Raw genomic sequence first — 22,529 nt, forward strand, 5'->3', positions numbered from 1 at the left:
TGTGTTAAATAGCTTTCTGCAAGCCTCAAACTGCTGAATGAGCTTTAGGATAGGGAAGGCTGTGCCTCCCCAAACAGCTTGGCCCTGCCCCCATCTGACTCCCACCCACTTTTGCCCCCCGACTGCCCTCCTCAGAATCCCCAACCCATCCTGCTCCTTGTCCCCTCACCGCCCCCCCCGGGACCCCACCCCCAACAAGCCCCCCCATCCCCTGACTGCCCCGACCCCTATCCACCCCCCCCGCCGAGTCCTGACAGACCCCTGAAACGCCCATGATCCAATCCCCCGTTCCCTGTCCCCTGACCGCCCCCCAGCAGCGCTGTCCAGGGCCGCTCCCAGGTTACTGCTGCCTCTCCCGCATCCAGGAGCTGCCCTGGCCCCTGGACAGCGCTGCAGCGGTGTGGTTCTGGCGGGACCGGAGCTCGCAGCCCTGCCCCCTTACCACGCAGCTCTGACTCAATGGGAGGAGCTCAGGTCCCTCCACTGCAGCGCTGTCCAGGGCCACTCCTGACGCGGCGCACTGAGGCACTGGAGGATGGGGGAAGGCAGAGGTGGGGCCGGAGGCCCCTGCAGGGCCCGGGGCAAATTGCCCCATTTGCCCCCCCACCCCCGGGCAGCTCTGTTCAAACCAACATAAGAAAAATACCTGCCAGCCTGCAGCTCAGTGCTGCCATACCCACCTTAATTCATCAATGTAAACTAATGCAAATATCCACATTGTTTGTGGCTTTATTAACACTAACCTACAAATTTGTCCTGGATGTGAAAATTATATCAACTCCCATACAATCTGATAGAGCACCATAACAGTTTAAGGAAAAAAACAGAAAAAGCAAGCATCAGCTCTTTATACACGCCCATACTTGGAACCAGTAAATAAATACATCTCTCCTGGATACTCAACTCCTTAAAAGATCAAATTAAAATTAAATAAAGAGCAGAAACAGGATGCCGTTTTTTGTTGTTGTTTTTTTTAAATGGAAACAGGATGAGGAACATTACTTAGCATAAGAAACTAAAAGCATGGCACTCAAAAATGTATGAATCTTAATAGAATCAACCACCAAGATATTTTTGAGGGCACAATGTAAACACCCAGCCCTCTCTAAAACACACATGTACACACACTCCAGTGATTTAAAAAAAAAAAATCACAAAAAGGTGGTATTGCCATTAATAAGGAATGATCATTGTGGCTAATTTCATCTGCCTGTAAGCACAACTTCTACATTTTTTAAATTATTTATGATGTGCAAGGCTAATTTCAAATAATTTACTCCTCCAAAGCTGGGTATTCAGTATAACTGCTAGCCTGACTGACTGATGGTAGGTACTTAAGGCAAAGCCTTTCAAGTCCTCCTTACTCATCACTTTCATTGCCATTACAGTTATACTAGAAACCAAGTAATCAATTAAAACAATAGATTGGATCACCAAATATCTAGTAATTCAGGTTTGGGTTTATTTATTTATTTAATTTTTAAAATACTAATAAATAAAATCCTCATCAAATAGTGGATTTTAGTATTGCCAACCCCATGTTCAAAAATCATGAGACTGAATTAAAAATCATGAGTTTTTTTTATAAATAATAAATGTTGGACTATTATTTGCCTTCAGGATGCACTTGCCTGTCATTTTCAGGCTTTTCTCTGCAACCATGAGTACTATAATCTTATTTTTTATTTCAAATAAAAGCTGTAATTCTCATTCAATATAAAGTTACAGAAGCTGGGGCTTTAAGAAAAATACTAAGAATCTCAAGACTTGCAATAAAATCATAAGATTTGGAAAACTGGGATTCCTCTATAGCAGTATCTCTTTTGTAAAAATCTGGATTTTCATATTTTCTATATCTGTGACTCAGAATGAAATTATTAGATACATTACTATTTAGTATCTTCTTATAGTACTAGTTCAGACTGAGGTGACTTTTATAATCCACCTTCTTTAGGAAGCTGTCAAAGCAATTCCTTTTAAATGTATTAAGAGACAAAGACCTATTTTACCTCTTGCCTTCTCGGTAATTGAATGGAACAGTTAGTGTATTCTGCTTTGATACAAGATTGAAGTCCTTGGAAAGCATGTGCTGGAAGTGGCTAGAATTAGAAGGGTATTCTATTTGGTATTCTATTGTTGTTTAACTGTGATTAAAACTGTGATTAATCACAATTTTTTAATCCAGTTAATTTAGCTTTGCATTAATCGCTTGAATTAACTGCAATTAATTGACAGCCCTACTAGAAATGTTTTCATTTCTGCAACTTGAAGCTTGAAGTATTCAATCAACCCCCAAGCTCCAACACTTCAGTTCTTTAACACCATATCTAGGTGGCCCTTTGCTATATTTCATAAAAATAGGTAACTAGTTGCATGCAGTCTCCTAACTGAAAAAAAAACATTTTTTCTGCTAAAATATAACAATGTATGAACTTCACAAATATGATGTCTGTCTACTCAGTGCAGCAAACCTCTTCAGAGCATTCCTTTTCAATGTCTAACAGTAACAACAACACTAGAGAGAAGGAAAGAACACTGCTTGACTAGTGACAAAAAAGGAAGCAGTAAGAAGGGAAGAAAATATACCTCAAGAGACTGGGCAATGTAAGGAAAGAAAAATAAGTAATAATGGATACTTCATACTCCAGACAAATCATGTTTCATTTTTCTGAAATTAATTTATGTTAAATCATTATGTTTGGTTAATCAACAAAATCATCTTCTCTACATCACAGAAACCACAAATAACTCTTGGCCTTTCTAAAGTTTCATTAAACATGATGGATTCTCATCCTACAGAGAAGACCAGCATTTTTCATTAAACAAACAAGCAAACAGAGTCCAAAACGTTAGCAAAGGTGCTACAGATTTAGAGTGAGATTGAGGGGAAATGGTCTGAGGTAAACAGGATGAAGTTTAACAAAGACAAATGCAAAGTGCTCCGCTCAGGAAGGAAAAATCAGTTTCACACATACAAAATGGGAAGAGACTGTCTCGGAAGGAGTACGGCAGAAAGGGATCTAGGGGTTATAGTGGACCACAAGCTAAATATGAGTAAACAGTGTGATGCTGTTGCAAAAAAAAACAACGTGATTCTGGGATGCATTACCAGGTGTGTTGTAAGCAAGACACGAGAAGTCATTCTTCCGCTCTACTCTGCACTGGTTAGGCCTCAACTGGAGTATTGTGTCTGGGATGGTCTAGACAGTATTTGGTTCTGCCATGAGGGCAGGGGACTGGACTCGATGACCTCTCGAAGTCCTTTCCAGTCCTAGAATCTATGAATCTTCAAATGACATTATGGATGTGCTGTTGCTGCGCCACAGTTAAGACTGAGTTGAGTTTTTTACGCTTAGAGAAGAGTTTAGACCTTTTTGTTATGTATAAAAAAAATAGAGCAGATCCTCCCAAAAATTACATCACTTACTCTTTGAGTATTGAATGACTTTTCTGGGAATTTTCAACTAAATCCAGTACCTTTTCAATTAACATTAATTAAAATGAGTCTTTTACAAAATGTACTATTCAGCATAGAACTTATGTCCCAAGTCAACTCAGAAATGATGTAGCACAGACTCCTCAAGCTTTCCACCTAGTTCAGTGGTTCCCAAACTTGGTTCGCGGCTTATTCAGGGTAAGCCCCTGGCGGGCTGCGAGATGCTTTGTTTACCTGAGTGTCCGCAGATATGGCCACTCGCAGCTCCCCATGGCGCGGGCTGGGCCACTGCTTCCCGCAGCTCCCATTGGCCGGGAAAGGCAAACTGCAGCACTCGGAGCTGCGAACAGCCGTACCTGCGGATGCTCAGGTAAACAAAGAGTCTCACAGCCTGCCAGGGGCTTACCCTGAACAAGCCGCAAACCAAATTTGGGGACCCCTGAACTAGTTAAATCTTCGAAATCTCATGCATAAACTGCACTGGAAGAAATTATGTTGTAATTAAGCTAAATTATTTATAACTGTTGTGTCCAATTATTATGGTTATATAGACAGGGCCAGAACAACAGCTCAGATCACCTAAGTGGAGTTATTATGCCATAAGCAGTAACTCCACCAACCATGACCTTTATTCCATAGCTAATTTCCATGTCAATTCTTGGCTGAAATGAGTCATTGGTATGAGGAAGACTAAGGCTCCCTCACACAGCCCCCTATTCCAAACACAGCCCTTTTCCCTCCCCAGACCCATGCACATTCCTGCTTCATACTGTCCACCCCATCCCACGACACATCCCCATGATTTACTTGTGATTCCCTCACCCTCCTCACATGTGGTCAGTTTTCCCTTCCTTTGGGTCCTCACAGTGAGGGTTTCTGGTGTTAAGGCAGCTTGGGTACACAGTGAAGGGGCTGCGTGGGTGCAGGGGGAGAGTGGGAGAATGTAGGGCGGGGTAGTGTGAAGCAGGTATATATATGGGCCTGAAGGAAAGCTGGGATGTGTTAGGGAGACCACTTATTTGAAAACAGGGTGGTGGCTGGAGTTAGGATAGGAGAAGAAGTGGAGTGAAGGAGACCAGTCCCTGAATGCCAATATCTCTATCTTTAAAGGTTGTGGTCCTTCCCCAGCTCCCCCCTGGCAGTGCAGCCTTTGTACAGAATGGAGCTGAGGCAACAGTGCCATCAGGAGCCTTTCAAGCACTGATGCCTTGGCACAGAGAGAGTGGGCACAGCGCAAGTCACCTCAACACAGGACCCATCTGCATATAATCCTCCTCCTCCCCCACTCCACTCAACATTACCACTGCCTCCCTACATCACAGAACCCTCTTTCCTCTCCACCTCCATCTTCCAAGTTACCCCCGTCAATAGACCCTGCACAGCCCCACTCACTACCTCTCAGCTCCTGCTATCCAGTTGGCCTCCAGGGTTTCATAACCAATATTTTAAAAAGTGAATATTATCTATCTATTAGTTTTCTTTCAACTATGACCATCATCTTGCACAGTTTCATATCCTGGAAGTTTACTTGTTGTAATTTAAAAAAAAAGGAAAATATATACCAAATAAATAAAGTTATCCTGTATCCCAGATCACTAAACCAATAAATCAATTGCAAATTAAGAGGCAGATTCACCAGTACCTTCTATGCTTCTCTAGAGATGCAAAGCAACTGTTAACCACTTAACTGCTCAGGATGTTCCGGCTACTTTTCCGGGCTGCTGAATGTACTCATGAATCTGGCCCTGAAAGTTAATTAACCCCTGCCACCTCTCCCCACAAAAAAACCTTTCAGGTTGATACTACATAACTTCAAATCATTAGACATACCACCTGATCTGATCTTGATAAATTGGAAAATTTATCTGATGCCAATAATCTGAAATTCAGTAATGCTAAGTGCAAAGTATTACACTTAGGAAAAAAAATCAAATGCACAAATACAAAATGAGGAATAACTAGCTAGGCAGCTGTACTGCAGAAAAGGATCTGGAAGGCATAGTGGATCACAAACTGAATGAGAGTCAACAATACAATACCAAGGCAAAAAAAGGCAAATATTCTGGGACATATTAACAAGACAATCATATTTAAGATATAGGAGGTAATTGTTCTGCTCTACCTGCCACTGGTGGGGTGTCAGCTGGAATACTGTTCCCGCTTTGGGCACCAAACTTTGAGAAAGATATGGACTACTTAAACAGTTCAGAAGAGAGCAACAAAAAGGATAAGAGGTTTAGAAAAGATGACTTATCAGGAAAGCTTGAAAAAATTGGGCATGTTTAATCTGAAGAAGGAGGGACACAAAAATCTTCAGATATATTGTTATAAAAAGGTTGGTGATCAATTGCTCTCCATATCCACCAAGAGTAGGACAAGAAGCAATCAGCTTAGTTTGCAGCAAGGGAGATTTGTTAGATATCAGAAAACTTTCTAACTATAAGCATAGTTAAGTACTGGAACAGGTTGTCTAGAGAGGTTATGGAATCTCCATCTTTAGAGGTTTGTAAGAACAGGTTATATAAACACCTTTCAGGGATCATCTATATATACTTAATCTTGACTCAGCACAGGGGATGGAGTAGATGACCTCTTCAGCTCCCTTCTTGCCCTACGTTTCTTTGATTGTACGGTAGCCTTCTTTCTGAGTTTCTAGTTTAGTGCTTGTATGAATTTTTTAATAATTAATAAAATCCAAGGAAATTCCAGAAAAAATCTATGTTAAACTGGAGTTGAGTATAGATCAATAGCATGGGGTAAAACTCAGAGGATGTTGTAAATATCCCCAAAGAAGCATTATAAAACACAGGAAATTCAGAGTTAAGTTTCGACTTATAAGTCATCCAAAGCTGATAAGATAAGGAAATGTACAGTTAAGGTATCCCAAACAACATTAACTTTATCCTGTACCAATGTAATGCATTTACTATACAACTACGATTTATACAGTTTAGTGTTTGTGTTTCCAAATTAGTTTAAACTGATTTTTAAATTACAGGTTTTTAAAAATATTTTCCAGGTGGTCACTACAGTGACATGGGTACAGATGGGTACAGGTTACATTAAGTACAGTAAAATGGATGTTTGCCAGGACTGAGCCAACTAGTGGCTAAAAGCATGGAGGGCTCAATTAAGCCTTTGCTAGGAATCCAGAGTAATGGGCAATCTGTATTTGCACTGTCCCAGGAATAACCCGGGCAGGAAGACTGTGACTCAGCTACATCTCCCTCCTGGCTCTTCTGCTGCTCTGGGGAGGGAGTAAACAGCACCAGGTCTACAGCCCACACAGTTTATGCTGGCCAGCATGTTGAACAGTAAAGTCAATTATCAACCCATTCTACCTTCTCCTTCCCTCTGTGCAAGGATGAGGACAGAATACCTCTGTAGAGCCTACATCCCCTCCTACCCATACCCTATGCTGTTCCTGTGCTTGCCAGGCTAATATTTTTCCCAGAGTTTAGAAAACTGTATGCCAGCACACTCTTCAGTACCCGTCCAAGCTTCATACTACCACTGACATACACAGAACAAACTTTTTAAAAAATAAATCCAGCTGTGAACTGAGTTCTCTTTGTCTCTGCTGGGTTTTACACTTGGACACTCTTGTTCGTAGGAAAATCACCACAAACTAATCAGTTAATAAAGACTTGCATGTAGAGTAACGACATCCAGTATATGTCAAAGTGAGACTTCCTATATTTACTAAAAGGGGGACTGTAGAGTCTTCCTTTTGTGTTGTTTTATTTAGGCTGGTGTCCTTCCTCCAGAGCAAGAGCAGAAAATGTGATGGGGAGGTTTTAAACATTAAACTCTGCTAGAGATCTAGCCAGAAGTGTTACCAAAGTAACTGTATCAAAATTAGGTGAGGTGACTTGGAGTTCCATTCCAACTTCTGTTTCTCCCCCAATACACAGCAGTGATCACAGCTACATACAAATGAATATACTTTTTCTTTTAATGTTTTATCTTTATCTCTATTACTTTCATTTCCTTTTTCTCTATTGCACTTCTGTAGAGGGTTTCTTCCAAGTTTAAGGAAGTTGCTCACACATCAAGCAGCCTGTGAAAATGCACAAAACACAAAGTTCCGAAATTTGGGAAAACATGTTTGATTTTTTTTATGTATTATCAGTAAGTTAATGGTGGTGGTGGAGTTCCAGGAAGATACAACACTATCAACAGATACTGCTATGCCAAACTGCCTCAACTCTGAGCCACAGGAAAGAAAATAAAGATTTTAACCCTCTATTGACAGTGATTAGTATTGTGGTTATTTGTGATATGTGAATCCTTGTCCTGCACAATTGGACCATGTCTACCAACTTGTTTCAGAAGGTAACAAGGAGTCCTCTTTCACCTAAACTGTGTTTACTCTCACTTAACCCAGCTTTTAAAAAAATTAATTGAAATTTTGTAGTCCCTGACTCTGCAAACACTTATGCATGTGCTGAATTTTACACACATAAGTAGGCCCAATGGCATTATCATATAAGATACTCACATAAAGTCCCAAGGGACTACTCACGTGTGTAAAGTTAAATACCTGTGTAAGTGTCGGCAGGATTGAGGCCATGGGTGGTAAGCTTCCTTGGAAGCGGAGTAAGGGGCAATCTTCTGTGTCTTACAGTATCAAGCTTACTATCAGTGCTTGAATAATGGAAGAACAAATTCAAAAAAATGAACAAAACAGTTTGCAAATACAAGGAGCATCTTTTACTAAACATTACCAAGAAGACTTTCCTCTATAGCCCATAGAGCTTGCTTAAAGGTATTTTATTTAGAGTTAATGCAAGAACCCTACAGACCTCCATCCTGTAAGATAGTTAGCTTAAGTAGTTATCATAAGACTTCGAGGCCTATGAACCTCAGCATAAGTGTGTTACTCAACAGTGACCCTAAATTACTAGGGAGTTGGGAATATTTTGTCTAGGGGATTTTTGTAAAAAACAATACCGGGTAACTGCAAGAATATGAACTGGTACCAGCTTGTGGATATTTTAGCATAGGAACCACAAACTTGCTTTGGCAACAATGTGATGTATATGATAATGAGTTGAGATCATTAATATACAACAACCCTACAGGATAAGGATACCCCAACATTATTAGGGTGAGGAAGTTAGTTATGGACAAAGGAGTCTGGGTGTTTATATGAATATTCATGGTAGTCGCAAGGCCCTGTAACAGGCCAAACCACCACGTAAGCTTTCAGATCTTAACCATCAGACTTATTTGACATACCACAGGAAGGGTAGGACCCATGGAACACTGCCTGTCTCCCACTACTAGGTCTCCATGAGAAAGCTGTGAATATGCGTAAGGAATGGTGCATGTCACCATTATTACCTTAATACTGCACTATACTATGCCTTCATTTGGGTTGAAAAGCGTGTGCTTTTATTAATTAAGCTAATAAAACTTTTACTAAAGCTTTGCTTTGCCCTCAGTGTGAGTGTCGTCATTGCTGTGCACACTGAGGTTCCAAACCAGATACTGAACTTAATTCTGTTATACCTGATTCTGGGACTGGAACCTTTTAAACCCTCAGAAATTTTAATCTGTGACTAACTGGAAAACCTTACAATTCAATATAATCAATAACCAATAATCAATAACCACTCGACAAATCAGTCAACACCTCCTTCCTTTACAAAGGGCACTGACAAATATATTTTAAAACAAACCAAATGTCCTGGCCACTGTTGCTAACAACACTTTAGATTACCAAAACTGAATTTTTTAAAATCCAGTGTCCTGTTTACTACTTATGTTGTTTATTTACTTTTTGCATTTCTCTCAGCTTGTACAGATGAAAATCGATGCAGATCATTTCACTGTCCGGTACTCCGCCCTGGAAGATTTCAGCTGCAAACGCTGAAGAGAAGTATTAGATCTTTTTAAAGCCTTTTTTGTTGTATTTTTAAGACATTCATGGACACATTTCTATTTGTCTTAGCTTAAGAAAAAGCTTGTTTTTACAAAATCTAAAGGGGAAAATTAATGGGAAATTTTATGGAAAAAAAGATACAGGAACAAAGGCAAAAGAAGAAGAATGTAGGTGTGAGTTTGTCCTCCTGAATGCACTCATGTACAGGTGCATTCCAGAGGCTTTAAACTATCTTTGCACCATCAGAGTGGGTGACCATGGAAATATACCAGCTACTTATGCGTTGTAGCTGCCAGCACTGTAGGGGGACGGTAACCTCCTGGTAGCTGAATGTCGGGCAGTCAAACCCCCCCCACACACACACACACTGACAAACACCAGGCAAAGAGAAATGTGATTATGTCAACAATTGCTTCTTCTGTGGCTTCCCAGAATCTCTCTACTGATATATGCTACAGAGGTCTCTTTCTCACCCCTGACACACCTTTTCAGCCAGGGATTTTGAAGGGGCCTCTTGAAGCACTTCTAGAGCCCAACTGCACTGGTACAGACACAGCTAGGATTTGAAGCAGGGTGGAAAATCACTTTGCCAAAATTTAAATGAAAGCCAAAGATGAATACTTTGGGGAAAATTATCCAACTCTTGTTTTTGAAAAGGGCAAGAAAAATATTTTATTGGACTTTAATGACCAGAAAATAATGTGTTTCAGGTTTGTCTCCCACCAACTTCTTTAGCTGACAGAAGATATTCCAATATTTACTGAGCTGGGATTAGAAAAATCAACTTCACCTTTCTTACCTGTGACGCGTGACTGAGGAAGCAGGAAAGAGAAGAACACCCAGATAGTACAGTGATGGGCACCTTATATGGTAAATGCATATTATTACAGTAATTCATTTTATAAAGTACTAAGCCCTTTATCATTACCTCATGGGCATATTATCTATAATATTTTTACTCTATCACAAGAAAGCTTTGGGTAAAATAATCCTTATAGTCATACTTAGTTTCTCTACTTGGTTTTCTCTCTCCCACTCCAGTTAAAAATCATCTTATAATCATTCCATCTCAAGTGAGATATTTTAATGGGAAGAAATGTAATGCAGAAAGTTCTTAAACTAAAACGAAAAAACTAGTTTTGGACCTATATATATGAAAGAATATGCAATGAAACGTATTCTGCTGATGAAAGGCTTTCCAATGGATGGCTTCTCATAAATCAGTCGTGCTTTCCTGCTACAGCTGTTCAGGATGCCTCTCGTCTATCTCACAGGGATTGTTTGCACAAACTAAACATGTTTGTTTCTTATTTGTGCAGAAATCATTACAAACAAACCTAGGTACATAAGTCAAACCTGTTGAAATCCACAGGATAGGGCAGAAAATAAACTTTTGAGACTGAGGTAGGAAGTGAACCTTGCACAATAAAGGTTATTTACAGGAGAGCTACTCCTGCAACTCCTTAGCAGAGAAGGCCACTGGAGACCATATCCTCTCCTTCTCCCCATCTTTTGCTCAGATACTTCTCTGTCATTTCTCTCCAATGCCCTGGCTCTTCCAATAAACATGGTCATTACAGGGTAGCAATAAGAGGAAACTGATGGGGAGAGGGGCGAATTCTCCTCCTAAAGCTCACCCCAGTTCCCTCTCCAGGGTTGCAAACTATCATTTCACAACAACTCCTAGGCAACACGTTAGGAGTAGCCATGGGGCGTTTCAGGTGCGGGAAGTAACTGCACAGGGGGTTTGAGGCGCAGGGGTGGGAGAAACTGATGGGATATGAGGCAGGGGGAAAAACCGTCGAACCTTTACGCGTGTAGAGAGCAGCCAGACACCGCGGTGATGGGCGCGACTACAGACGCGAAAATGAAGGCGCACTAAAAAGAATACAGGGCGCGTGTTTGTTCCTACCTGGAGCGCTCTCTCGGCAAACGCGAGGGGCGGCTGAGAGCTAAGCCCCGACCACCCCCCAAACTCCCAAGAGCAAAAAGCACTTACTTGCGGCCATGCCCAAGAACTGGTTTCAGACTGAAGCGCAGGTGCCGCCGCCTTCTCCCGGCTGCTGGTGTCTCTTCCCCTTTTCGGAGTCCCTCTTCCTCCCTCCCGCGCTGCTGCGAGCAGGGGCTGCCAGCCCCCGCCACACGCGACAGAGCGGGCTCCAGGGAATGAAAACAACCGCGCCCGTCTCAGCAGCACCAGCTGCGCCCCCACGTGAGCCGCGGCCCCGCCCGAGCCACCGGGAAAGCCGCGCGCCAGGCTGGGCTAGTGCCCGGGGCGAGGCAAGGCGGTGCCGCAGGCTGCGCTGGGGCGGGCGGCGGGCGCAGGAGCCGGACCCCAGCGCTAAGGGTGCGGCAGCCGGGAGCCGGGAGCAGTTTGTGCCGCTACCCCGGCACCCCTCGGGCACGTGGGTCTGGGTGCGGCGCTTGTGCGGGTGTCGGGGTGGGGCTGTCCGGGAACAGGAGGCTGCGGAGGTGGAGGGGGAGTCGGCGCGGCAGGGGCTCGGCGAGGCGCGCCGCGGGGGACAAAGAAGGTGACGGGGGAGGAGAGCGGCGGCCGGGTGGCGAGAACAGTTTTCCTGCGAGGGGGGAGGCAGGAGTCCAGCGATACCCGTGGCGTGGGGAGGAGAGTCCCCAGGCGGGGCGCCCCCGAGAGGGGGGCTGGCTGGTGGCAGCGGGACACCTGGGCGCAGTGCTCGGGCGGTACCCGGGGGGGGGAAGCCGCAGGCTGTACTTCGAGCGAGAGCTGTGGGGGGCTGGCTGGGAATGCCCCCTCCTGCCTGTGTAATTGCCCCTAGTGCTTATGCTGAGCCAGCCCGCTAAAGGCTGGCGCTCCGGAGTGAGTAGCGGAGGGCGCGGGTCGGGCACGTTGGAAAGGGAGATGCAGATGGCGTGGAAAGGCCAGAAGTGTGGCTGGAGCTGAGGGTGAGGACGGTGCAGGCTGCACAGGAGAGAGCAGGGAGTTCAGTCTGCACCAGTCGCGGGAGAAACGTGGGTGTCACGCCAGGCAGTTTATGGGGCCAAAGGGGGCCATGGCGCAAAAAAAAGCCGCTCGTACCCCCCCCCTCCCCCCAGTTACGGGGGTGGGGGATGTACGGCTCTGGAGAGGGCGCACTTGCCGCGCGAGGAGCTGCGATTCGGGAGCCGCCCTTGGCTGGGCGTTGGCCACTCATGCAGCAAAGCCGGGGGAGTTTCCACTCTTGAGCAGACGATCCGCCTTTGAGATTATGGTGGCTACTCCTCTGTTTGCAGCCGATCGCTGTGGGGAGTTGCTAGGATTTGGGGAGGCAGGACTAGAAAAGGACGAGCAAGGACGGCAGAGTTCTGGCTTTGTCTCCCTGCCGAGGAGGGAGGGGATGATGTAAGGGAAACCTAGTGCCAGGGAATGGGGGGTTAAACGCACTAGCGAGTCAAGCAGGAGGTGGAGACAGAGTTAAAGGGTATGGAGTGCAGCTAGAGAGAAACCGGAGCCATCTAAAACCTAGAGAAAGATCTAATTAGAAGACAAAAAGATAGCAGCTATACTCAATGTTACAAGTATAGAGCTGGTTTCGTGGTTTATACAACTAAAGAATCTGTGTTGAAGGGCTAAAGAAAATTATACACCTGTCTACCGCAAGTAAATTACAAAATGTGACTTAATAAAACCAACCGATTCTTCTCTCCTCTCCCAGGTCTGTACCTCTTCTCCCACTTCCCTCATCTGTTGTTAACCTCACATTTGTTAACATTTTTGGTTCTTAATACCCATATTCTTGTTTTCACATCCAGTTTTTAAAAGTATAAAATATGTATTTTCACTTCATTTTTCTAGATTGGTCTCTTCAATTTAGCTAATTTTGATTTAGAAGGTGAATTTTTTTTATACAGTCCTTACCCCAGTGAGGGGTAAAAAGTGCCATTCTTGGGAACAACTTCCTCGACACTTTGCATGCACATAGAACTCCAAAATGTTTAACTTTGCAACCTGAAACCTCACGTAGCTAGTAATTCAGGCCCTAATCCAGCAAAGTATTTAGGAATGTGCCTAACTGTGAGCGTGAGTGGTCCCAAGTTAAAATTACTCATCAGTTTAAGTGCTTTACGGAATAAAACCATCATTGTGAACTCAATTTAAAAGCATTATTTTAAACTGTAATAATTGTAAAATTCAGTTTTGTGCATGTGGAGAACAAAATTTCAACTAAGTTTACAGGACTACAGTGTAGCATAAATGCATTATTAAGTCCCATAGACATTGTTATCTGCTGCGTTTTCACACTAATATCGCATATACTTTCTGCTGTGCTACTGGGAAAGTTCCAAGGAACAAAGTTGTAATTTTTTTTCTGAAGCAGATAAATTAAAACAATTTGTTAAAAAGATTTTACATACTATTGTTACAAATAACACTTAAAGTTACTACATTAGCAAGGTAATAGGAAAAGATCATTTCTTCTTTTAGTTTTGCTTTATACATTTGTACTTCATGTATAAATATTTTCATGCTTCACTGTTATGCAGTTAGTCTCCCTGATAGGCCAGTGAGGTAAAGATCAACGAGACAGGATGGAACAGGAGAAAACAGGTAGATAACACATGATATATAGAGAGATTTCCAATTCAATATAAAAATATATTTGGATAATATACATGAATGGACATGCCAGTGGATGCTAGGCAGGACAATGGTCACCTCACCCCACCCCACCCCACCGGTAATACTGTAGCTGCACTAGCATGGAGCCTTTAGTTTCTCCACTGCAGAATCCTACCTCTGCAGGTTCTGTGAGGGAGCTGCAGAACTGGTGGTGTTGGATTTGTGCCTCTGGTGGATGCTCCAGGATCTGCAGAACCAACTGCTAATTCCACTGCGGCAAATAGCCTCCCCTGCCCACAATGAGCCTAGGGGCTATTCTGCAAGGAGTACAGTACCTCACAATTTCCCTGTAACAGATTTTTCCTTTAAAAAAATGCAGTGTGGCCCCAAGCACTTAAACAAACAAACAAACACACACACACCCTGTTTGTTTAGTGGAAGAGAATATAAACAAGATGAAAGCAGGTAAGGATAAATATAGGTTGAATATCAGGAAAATGTTCCCAATAGGGAGGCTTCTTAGACTTTGGAACAGTCTATTTAGAGTATTGGCTAAAGCCACATCATGAGAGTAATTTAGAGCTTATTAAGAATATACTGTAGAAAACAATCCTGCATTGCTGGAGGGATGGACTAAGTTACCTAATAGGTCTTTTCCATCACTACTTTCTATTGGTTATATACAGCCAGATTAAGACAATCTGGGGACCCGAGGTAGATCATAAAATTGGGCCTATGCGGGCTACACTCCTCAACAGAGCAGCAGTGGAATGGGGACCAATTCTTCCAGGGTGGCTGTAGAGGGACTCTGTAGTGTTACCCAAGGAGCTGACCTGAAGCAACTTGGGTTAATGGACTAGGCCCATTGCACTCTTTTCCTCCTACCTCACATACTGAGTCCTCTGCCAGGGAAAGGTTTACGTCACCCCTGAGCACTGGGTCTTGGAGTAAACATCTCAGAGCTAAATTGGGCACCTCAGAGGTTTTGTTTCAGGCTTTCTACAGACTCAGACAGACTTCACTGCTTTGGTTACTCAGGTTTTTAGGCTTTTCTTTGCAATGGTGATGAGTAGAAACTTACTTTTTTTTAAAATAGAAGCTGATATTCTAATATAATCACATGACTCCAGCAGTTATGCACCTGGGCACAGGCCTATAGTACAGGGGTAGGCAACCTGCGGCACACCAGCCTATTTTCAGTGGCATTCACACTGCCCAGGTCCTGGTTGGTCTGGGGGGGCTCTGCATTTTAATTTAAGTTTAAAATGAAGCTTCTTAAACATTTTAAAAACCTTATTTACTTTACATACAACAATAGTTTAATGATATATTATAGACTTATAGAAAGAGACCTTCTAAAACGTTAAAATGTATTACTGGCACGCGAAACCTTAAATTAGAGGGAATAAATGAAGACTCGGCACACCACTTCTGAAAGGTTGCCGACCCCTGCTGTAGTACCTCTGTCTTAATCCAGCCCTGAGGCTATATGCTATTCATTGTATACATTGATAGAGACACTTACTACATTTACTTACATGCTCTACCCCTCTGTTCTCTGAAATATCCTGATGAGAAAGTTTGAGGTAAATGTCAGCAAGAAAACCTAAAGGAAAGTGGCTCACCCTGAGTTCTGTAGGCTGAACCCCCACTCAGTTTGCAGTTGCTTATGTGGAAATTACCCATGTTTGGGATGTACTACTATATTGTTCTGAGAAACCACCTTCCACTCCTATATGTACCCTGAAGTCACTTGAGGGCTTGTCCTGGCACTATAAAGGAGATTACTGTACAATATATTAGCATGTCTTACCATGAATATGAATATTGATATTAGCTCCACCAACTCTTAGAAGTATTATTGTAAAAAAATCCAATATGAACAGTGAGTGAGTCCAGGAAAACCACCCCATGCTGCCTTATCTTCCAGTAAATTTTTGGCAGTTACTAGATATATTTCAGTAATGTCTACATTGAACAAGAACAGATAAACAGCTACTGAATACATATCAATATTTTGTTTACATATATATTTTATACAGGATTCCTGCCAAAGCATCTGGGGTGAGGTACAATGGAATAAAAATGTAAATAAAAATATTAGCATCCCAGTATGCAAACACACACAAAAAGCAAGGGGATATTTTAAAAAATGTGGCGGGTGGGTGGGTGGGTGGGGATTGGAAAATACAGTAAAAATAGAGGCAGCACTTTGTCAGGGGTAGGGGGGGAGAGAATATTTAAAATACTTCCTTATAACTGGGAAGTACTATCTAAAGCAGATTTCAGAGTGGTGTGTACAGCCTTCCTTCCTGGACTCACTCACTGTTCATATTGGATTTTTTTACAATAATACTTCTAAGAGTTGGTGGAGCTAATATCAATATTCATATTCATGGTAAGACATGCTAATATATTGTACAGTAATCTCCTTTATAGTGCCAGGACAAGCCCTCAAGTGACTTCAGGGTACATATAGGAGTGGAAGGTGGTTTCTCAGAACAATAGTAGTAGTACATCCCAAACATGGGTAATTTCCACATAAGCAACTGCAAACTGAGTGGGGGTTCAGCCTACAGAACTCAGGGTGAGCCACTTTCCTTTAGGTTTTCTTGCTGACATTTACCTCAAACTTTCTCATCAGGATATTCCACACCTAAAGAATAATTTGAATAATGGGCCCTAACAGCGTAAAGTGTACCTTCACTTTTTTCAAATGTAGTCTCCCTCTTTCTGCTTAGTAGTATATTAGTATAGTTTTCATCATTAATATCATGTCTTGGCACTCTACGTTGTACCAGTTGCTTGACCAGAGCTCTAGGACCACATGCAAATTGTACAAAATACAGCACATTTCAGCTTTCTTCATTTAACATAAGGCATTGCACTCTGCAGAAACTGGCTTCTAGATCACAACAACCTTCCCATGGATTTAAAAAACCTGCACTGTATGCTGTGACCAGTACTCCCTACAGAGTACACTTCTGTAGGTATAGAATTCCCTTTATGTATAGAATTCTGAATTTCTTTAACTGTCGAATTTGTGTAGAATTCTGTTGCCATAATTTGGCTACCCTGCAATACATGAACAAGAGTGCTATTGAGAAGCTTCTCTTAGCCCTAAAAGGCCAGATTGCAATATTTCATGGCAGGAGACAGCCTTACAATTCCTGCCTTTATAAAAAGATGGCCATTACCTCTCATCATTTGTAATCATGATGACGATACAGCAGCCTTTTTTGCAAGTGGAAGTGAGACTGCCCCATCTCTTCTCCTTCTACACCTTACCTCTGGATAATCTCATCTACAAACACAAATTTAACTGCTGTCTCCGTGTGGATGATTCACAGATCTACCTCTCTGCTCCAGACCTGTCTCCCATCTAAACTAAACTGTTGGCTTGTCTCTGACCTCCTTGTAGATGTCGAGCTGACATCTCAAGCACAATATGACTGAAACAGAACTAGCAGGGAAACTGGGGGATAGGGAGCTTGACTGTAGGGAAAGAGGAATGAGAGGAGGGCAGGAAGGGCATCTTTGGGATGAAGCAGATTGAAGGTAAAGAAGGATAAATGTGAAGATCAGGGGGAGGGAAGGAGAGATGGGAGCAGAAGAGTAGACAGGACAAGGGGAGAGACTTACCGAAAGACGTGTGCAAAAAACTGAGGAGAGTGACTAAAAGGATGGGGTGTGATGGAGAACAGGGACAGAATGACAGCTTTTCCCACGAGGTATTAGGAGATGGTAAGTCTAATCTCCCCCTGAGTAGCCAGCAATGGAGGACTACAGTTTTCTGTATGCATTTAAGGTTGACTTTTCAACCTAAAAAAAAAAAAACTCACAAATTGGGAGTACTCCTAAAAAATAAATCAATATATTTATCAGAAGAGACCAAAAGCATACATTTTTAAATATCAGGATTTATAAACCAGTCTCATGATTTTTTTTCAGTTCAGAACTCTTTGAACTCTTCAGGTTGCCAGTATTGATAGATACACTTGCTAAGCAAGCATTTATGCAGTGTTCAGCTTTGTAGTATCTCATAACCCACTGCTATAAATGTGAATTATGGTTGTTTTGGGGCACAAGACAATAACATACTTTCTAGCAACTGAAGTACACTTTTACTTCTAAATAATTCTCTAGACTTAGCAGCATTCAGAAGATCAGGTAACTATATATATCTTGGTTAAACAACCTCTACCTAGCTATAGCTTTTGGCACATGTGGTAGTACAGTTGCTGGTTAATTTTACTGGAGGATCCTCTGAGACTTTCAGAGCAGTGCATTCTCTTTTTCTAATTGGGTAAACATGGTTTATAATTGTTCTGGGAAAAGAATTGTGGTAATGGGTCAACCAAGCAATGACAAAGAATGAGATCAACAAATTCACATTGGGCAAAACAGGAATAAGTTTTCTGGTTAAATGAGACAATCATATTTATAATGTTTAAGATAATGGCGATTAGATATTTGAGTAATGATGATAGTTCTTTAAAAAGTATTGATCATATGATGCACTGACTTCTCTATGATAGAAAAGTTATTAAATTTTAACTTTGTTTGCCATCATAGTAGACTGGATTAGAGTTTGTTTTCGTAGTTGGGTAGTTAGCATTAGTCAGCCCTACAAACTATTTCTACATAGTAGAAAATAATTCTGTGCAATGGCTTGATTTTTTATATACTTGTTTCTTTTATCTCTCACACACAAATATAAACATTTTTAAATAGCTTTATCTTTGTATAGGAAGTATTCAGTAGGATTAATGTAGGATTAATGTAGGATTAATGTAACAAATTGCACACTTACTGCTGCTATTCTCTCTCTCTCTCTCGAGTGGCACGAGGAGAGAGAGAAATTTCATTTGCTCTATAAAATTTAAGGGCTGTCCGCACACAAAATTCACACCTTTAGTTATTTCAATGAAAGTCTCTTTTTGGACATTTCTTTCAGATTTTAAAAATGTCTTATTTCAGTTTCATTTAAATTGTTTTTTCCAACAAATTACATTTAAATGGGACATACTTACTCTGGAGTAAGCGTCCACACAGAGATTTGCACTGAAATAACTAAAGGGGTGAATTACAATTTAGTTATTTCAGTTCCAGCTTGTGTGAAGACAAGGCTTTAGTCATATTCCATAAATTACCTTTGGAGATCATGCCAGTTTGATAACCATTGATAATGAATACAAGAAATCAGATAATTTAATAGTTAATGAACAAGCTAAGAGAGATGAGTTTTGAGTAAGACAGTCTAAAAATTAATCTCTTGGTTCAATGTAAAAAAATGTAAAACAGGAATAGTGTAAATTTCAAAAGGTACTATCCTAGTGCCACTCAGTGTTCAAACCTGGTATAGCTTGATATATTTTTAATTCTTGTAATTATGTTGGCATCTGAAGTCACACCAAATGATTGCACTACTTACACCAGGGGTGGGCAAACTTTTTGGGCCAAGAGCCATATCTGGGTGGGGAAATTGTAGGCAGGGGCAGGGGGTTGGGGTGCAGGAAGGGGCTCAGGACAAGGGATTGGGGCAGAGGAGAGGTGCGGAGTGTATGAGGGGGCTCAGGGAAGAGGGTTGGGGTGCAGGAGGGTGCTCAGGGCAGGGGTGCAGGGTGTAGCAGGCAGCTCAGGGTGGGGTTGGGGTGCAGGAGGGGTGCAGGGTGTACAAGGGGGCTCAGGGCAGGGGGTTGGGGTGCACAGGGGTGCAGAGTGCAGCAGGGAGCTCATGGCAGGGGGTTGGGGTGCAGGGTGTACAAGGGGGCTCAGGGCAGGGGGTTGGAGTGCAGGAGGGATGCAAGGTGCAGGCAGGGGGCTCAAGGGAGGGAGTTGGGGTGCAGGAGGGGCTCGAGCTCCGGCCTGGCGCCACTTACCTAAAGTGGCTCCGGGGTGGCATCAGTGCAAACTGGGGCCAGGGCAGGCTCCCTACATGCCTGCTCTGGCTGCAGCCCCTGGGAGAGGTGGGGCGGAGGGCTCTGCATGCGCTGCCCTTGCTGCACTTCCAGGTACCTCCCCCAAAGCTCCCATTGGCTGCAGTTCCCCATTCCTGGCTAATGGGAGCTGCGGGGAGCAATCCCGTGGGCCGTATCCAAAGCCCTGAGGGATCAGATCTGGCCCGTGGGCCATAGTTTGCCCACCCCCGATTTACACCCTCATTAGTACAAAGCCAAAGGATTAACTTTGAAAGTGATGAACTTTACATTATGGTATAATGTCTGTCTGATATGTGAAACATGAAATCTTACGGCTGGAGCACAGATGTCTTGGGCTGGAAGTGCACGTTTGAGAAGTAGGGTTGCCAGGTGTCCAATTTTCAACCAGAATTCTTGGTCGAAAAGGGACCCTGGCGACTCCAGTCAGCACCACCAACCAGGGCATTAAAAGTCCAGTCGGGGTGCAGCAGGGCTAAGGCAAGCTAGCCCCTCCCACCTGTCCTGGCACTGCGCTGTGCCCCGGAAGTGGCCAGCACATCCAGCTCTTAGGCTATGGAGCTCTTAGGCTGCCCCCACACCAAGCACTGGCTCCACACTCCCATTGGCTGGGAACTGTGGCTAATGGGAATTCGGAGTGGTGCCTGTGGGCGAAATCACTTTTACTAATGGATGGCCTCCTCATAGAGGTGACACAATGATACTACTTCATCCTTCAGCCACCTTTGATACTGTCGATCAGGAGTTATTGTTGAACTGCCTATGTGTTTTCACAGGAAATGATAGACACATATTAAGATAGCTATGCTAATTTCTGTCCAACAGGTCCAAAAAAGCCAAGGTAGGCATCTTCCCCAACACCTCTGATATGCAGCGTTTTATGGAGTTTAGTTCTGGCACTACTGTTTTTCTTCAGCTTTTTAAATTATTTGTACCCCACAGATCTTCTCCCCACCCCCACCATCCAGCAGCTGTCACCTTCCTTTAAAAGGTATACTGTTTTCTCTCTTCACCAGTCTGCCCAAGTTTCCTCAAACTGAGGATTTGGGGGAGGTGAAGAAAAACCAGGATTTAGGTGTTTCTTCAGCCATGAAGTTCTCCTCCTCTTCCTTGGTTTAGCTGGGAGTGGTTCCTCTTGTCCTGTAGGGGAAGCCATCCAGGTGACAACAAGCCAGGCCTGGAGCCCTCACATGGGCCATAACCTACATGCACACTCAGACTGGAGTTCACCACAACCTTCAGAACATCATTTTGGCATGTTTGCCTGCTGAAAAGGCACACTTTGAAGCAAAAAAATAAAATAAAATAAAGAGACTGCTATTACAAGGATTCTAAAACTAGTAAATTTGAGTTGATAGTGGCCTTTTAAAAAGGGGCATCATCAAGTGTAGTACGTTAGTACCAAAATGCACTATTTTAAAAAACTCTTACCAATAATACAATGTCATGAAAACTAAATTAAACAAGGGTTTGCAGGGATTTAAATCCTTTATGTCTACATAAACTAACAGTAATGCATGGATGTCTGACCAAACTGACTAAAAAAAAAAAAAAAACCAAAGTGGAACTCACTTTAGAAGAGAAAAATGGTAAAACACATAGTTTCTCTACTGCATAAAGACTTCACCCTTATTGCCTGTGCCCATACGAGTCCTTACCCATATGAGTATAGACAAAAACCACAGATTAAAACCTAGGGAGGCGGGGCACAGGAAAATGGCCACCAATTTTAAAGATTGTTTTAAAATGCTGCATAAAAATATGAAGTTCCATATTCTAAAACACTATCCAATTTTTTAAACATGCCTTATATCAGACTAGGATATGTGGAGAAAAGATAGAAGGCTTGTCTTCATTGCAGAAGTTAATTCATGCTTTGCCTGTAACTCGAGCCCCATCCATGTACACAAACAGCGTGTAGTGAGGCTTCTAGGTTGAGCTGGCTGGCCTGACAGGGCAGGTAGGCTAAAGGTCAAGTTACCTTAAATCCTCAGTTGCTAACACAACCACACTTTGCAGCTCTAATGTTATTTTGCAGTGTGACTGTTCTCACTTGAGCAAGGTTAACTCAAAAATGAGTTAACAAGAATCTGCAGTGAAGACATAACCATAATCTCAGTTTCACTAAATAGCGGAAGCACTAAATTATAAAACCCCAAATACATACAATGAAGCATTGTATGGGCCTATAAAAAGGGTTTGTGGAGTTGTGATATGAAGGGTGTAGGAGACCTACCATATACCATGCAGGTGTACCCAAAGGGTGCATGTAGATTTGACTATTTACTATAGCGATAATGCATCCCCCCATTGTACAGGTGCACCCACAAGGAGTGTCTCTGAAGGTGAGAGTTTTTGGAGTGGCAATTACTAACATTGCACTATAAAGGCTCACAAGGACAGTGCAAAGTTGATTGCTAAAAAAAAAAAAAAAAACACGCATGTTACATCAAGTTCAGTGTATCTAGCCATGCTGGGTAGTTTTCAATAATAGATACAGTACTAACAAAGCAAAAGTTACACAAAAAATTCAGCAAGTGATTAGTACTAAATTAATACTCTGAAATTCTAGCTACATATTTCCAAATGCAACATGTCATGAATCATATTTTTGGACAAATTCCTTTGTTCCTGAAATATTATCAATAAGGTGCAATCTTTCTGTATGTTAGTGAGAGAGTTTGGTTTTGT

At 42.5% G+C, this 22,529-nt stretch overlaps 1 protein-coding gene across 1 annotated transcript in view; it reads right to left on the reverse strand.

The window, feature by feature from the left end:
* Positions 1-11,464, reverse strand: part of LOC123378511 (sodium channel protein type 2 subunit alpha-like) — a 189,467-nt gene extending 178,003 nt beyond the window's left edge. The window contains exon 1 of the mRNA XM_045032407.1: positions 11,323-11,464. The gene's annotated coding sequence lies outside the window, so the exon portion shown is untranslated. The remainder of the gene's footprint in view (positions 1-11,322) is intronic.
* Positions 11,465-22,529: the final 11,065 nt, after the last annotated feature.

The sequence above is a fragment of the Mauremys mutica genome, chromosome 10 (assembly GCF_020497125.1).
Source record: "Mauremys mutica isolate MM-2020 ecotype Southern chromosome 10, ASM2049712v1, whole genome shotgun sequence".
Taxonomy (NCBI): domain Eukaryota; kingdom Metazoa; phylum Chordata; order Testudines; family Geoemydidae; genus Mauremys; species Mauremys mutica.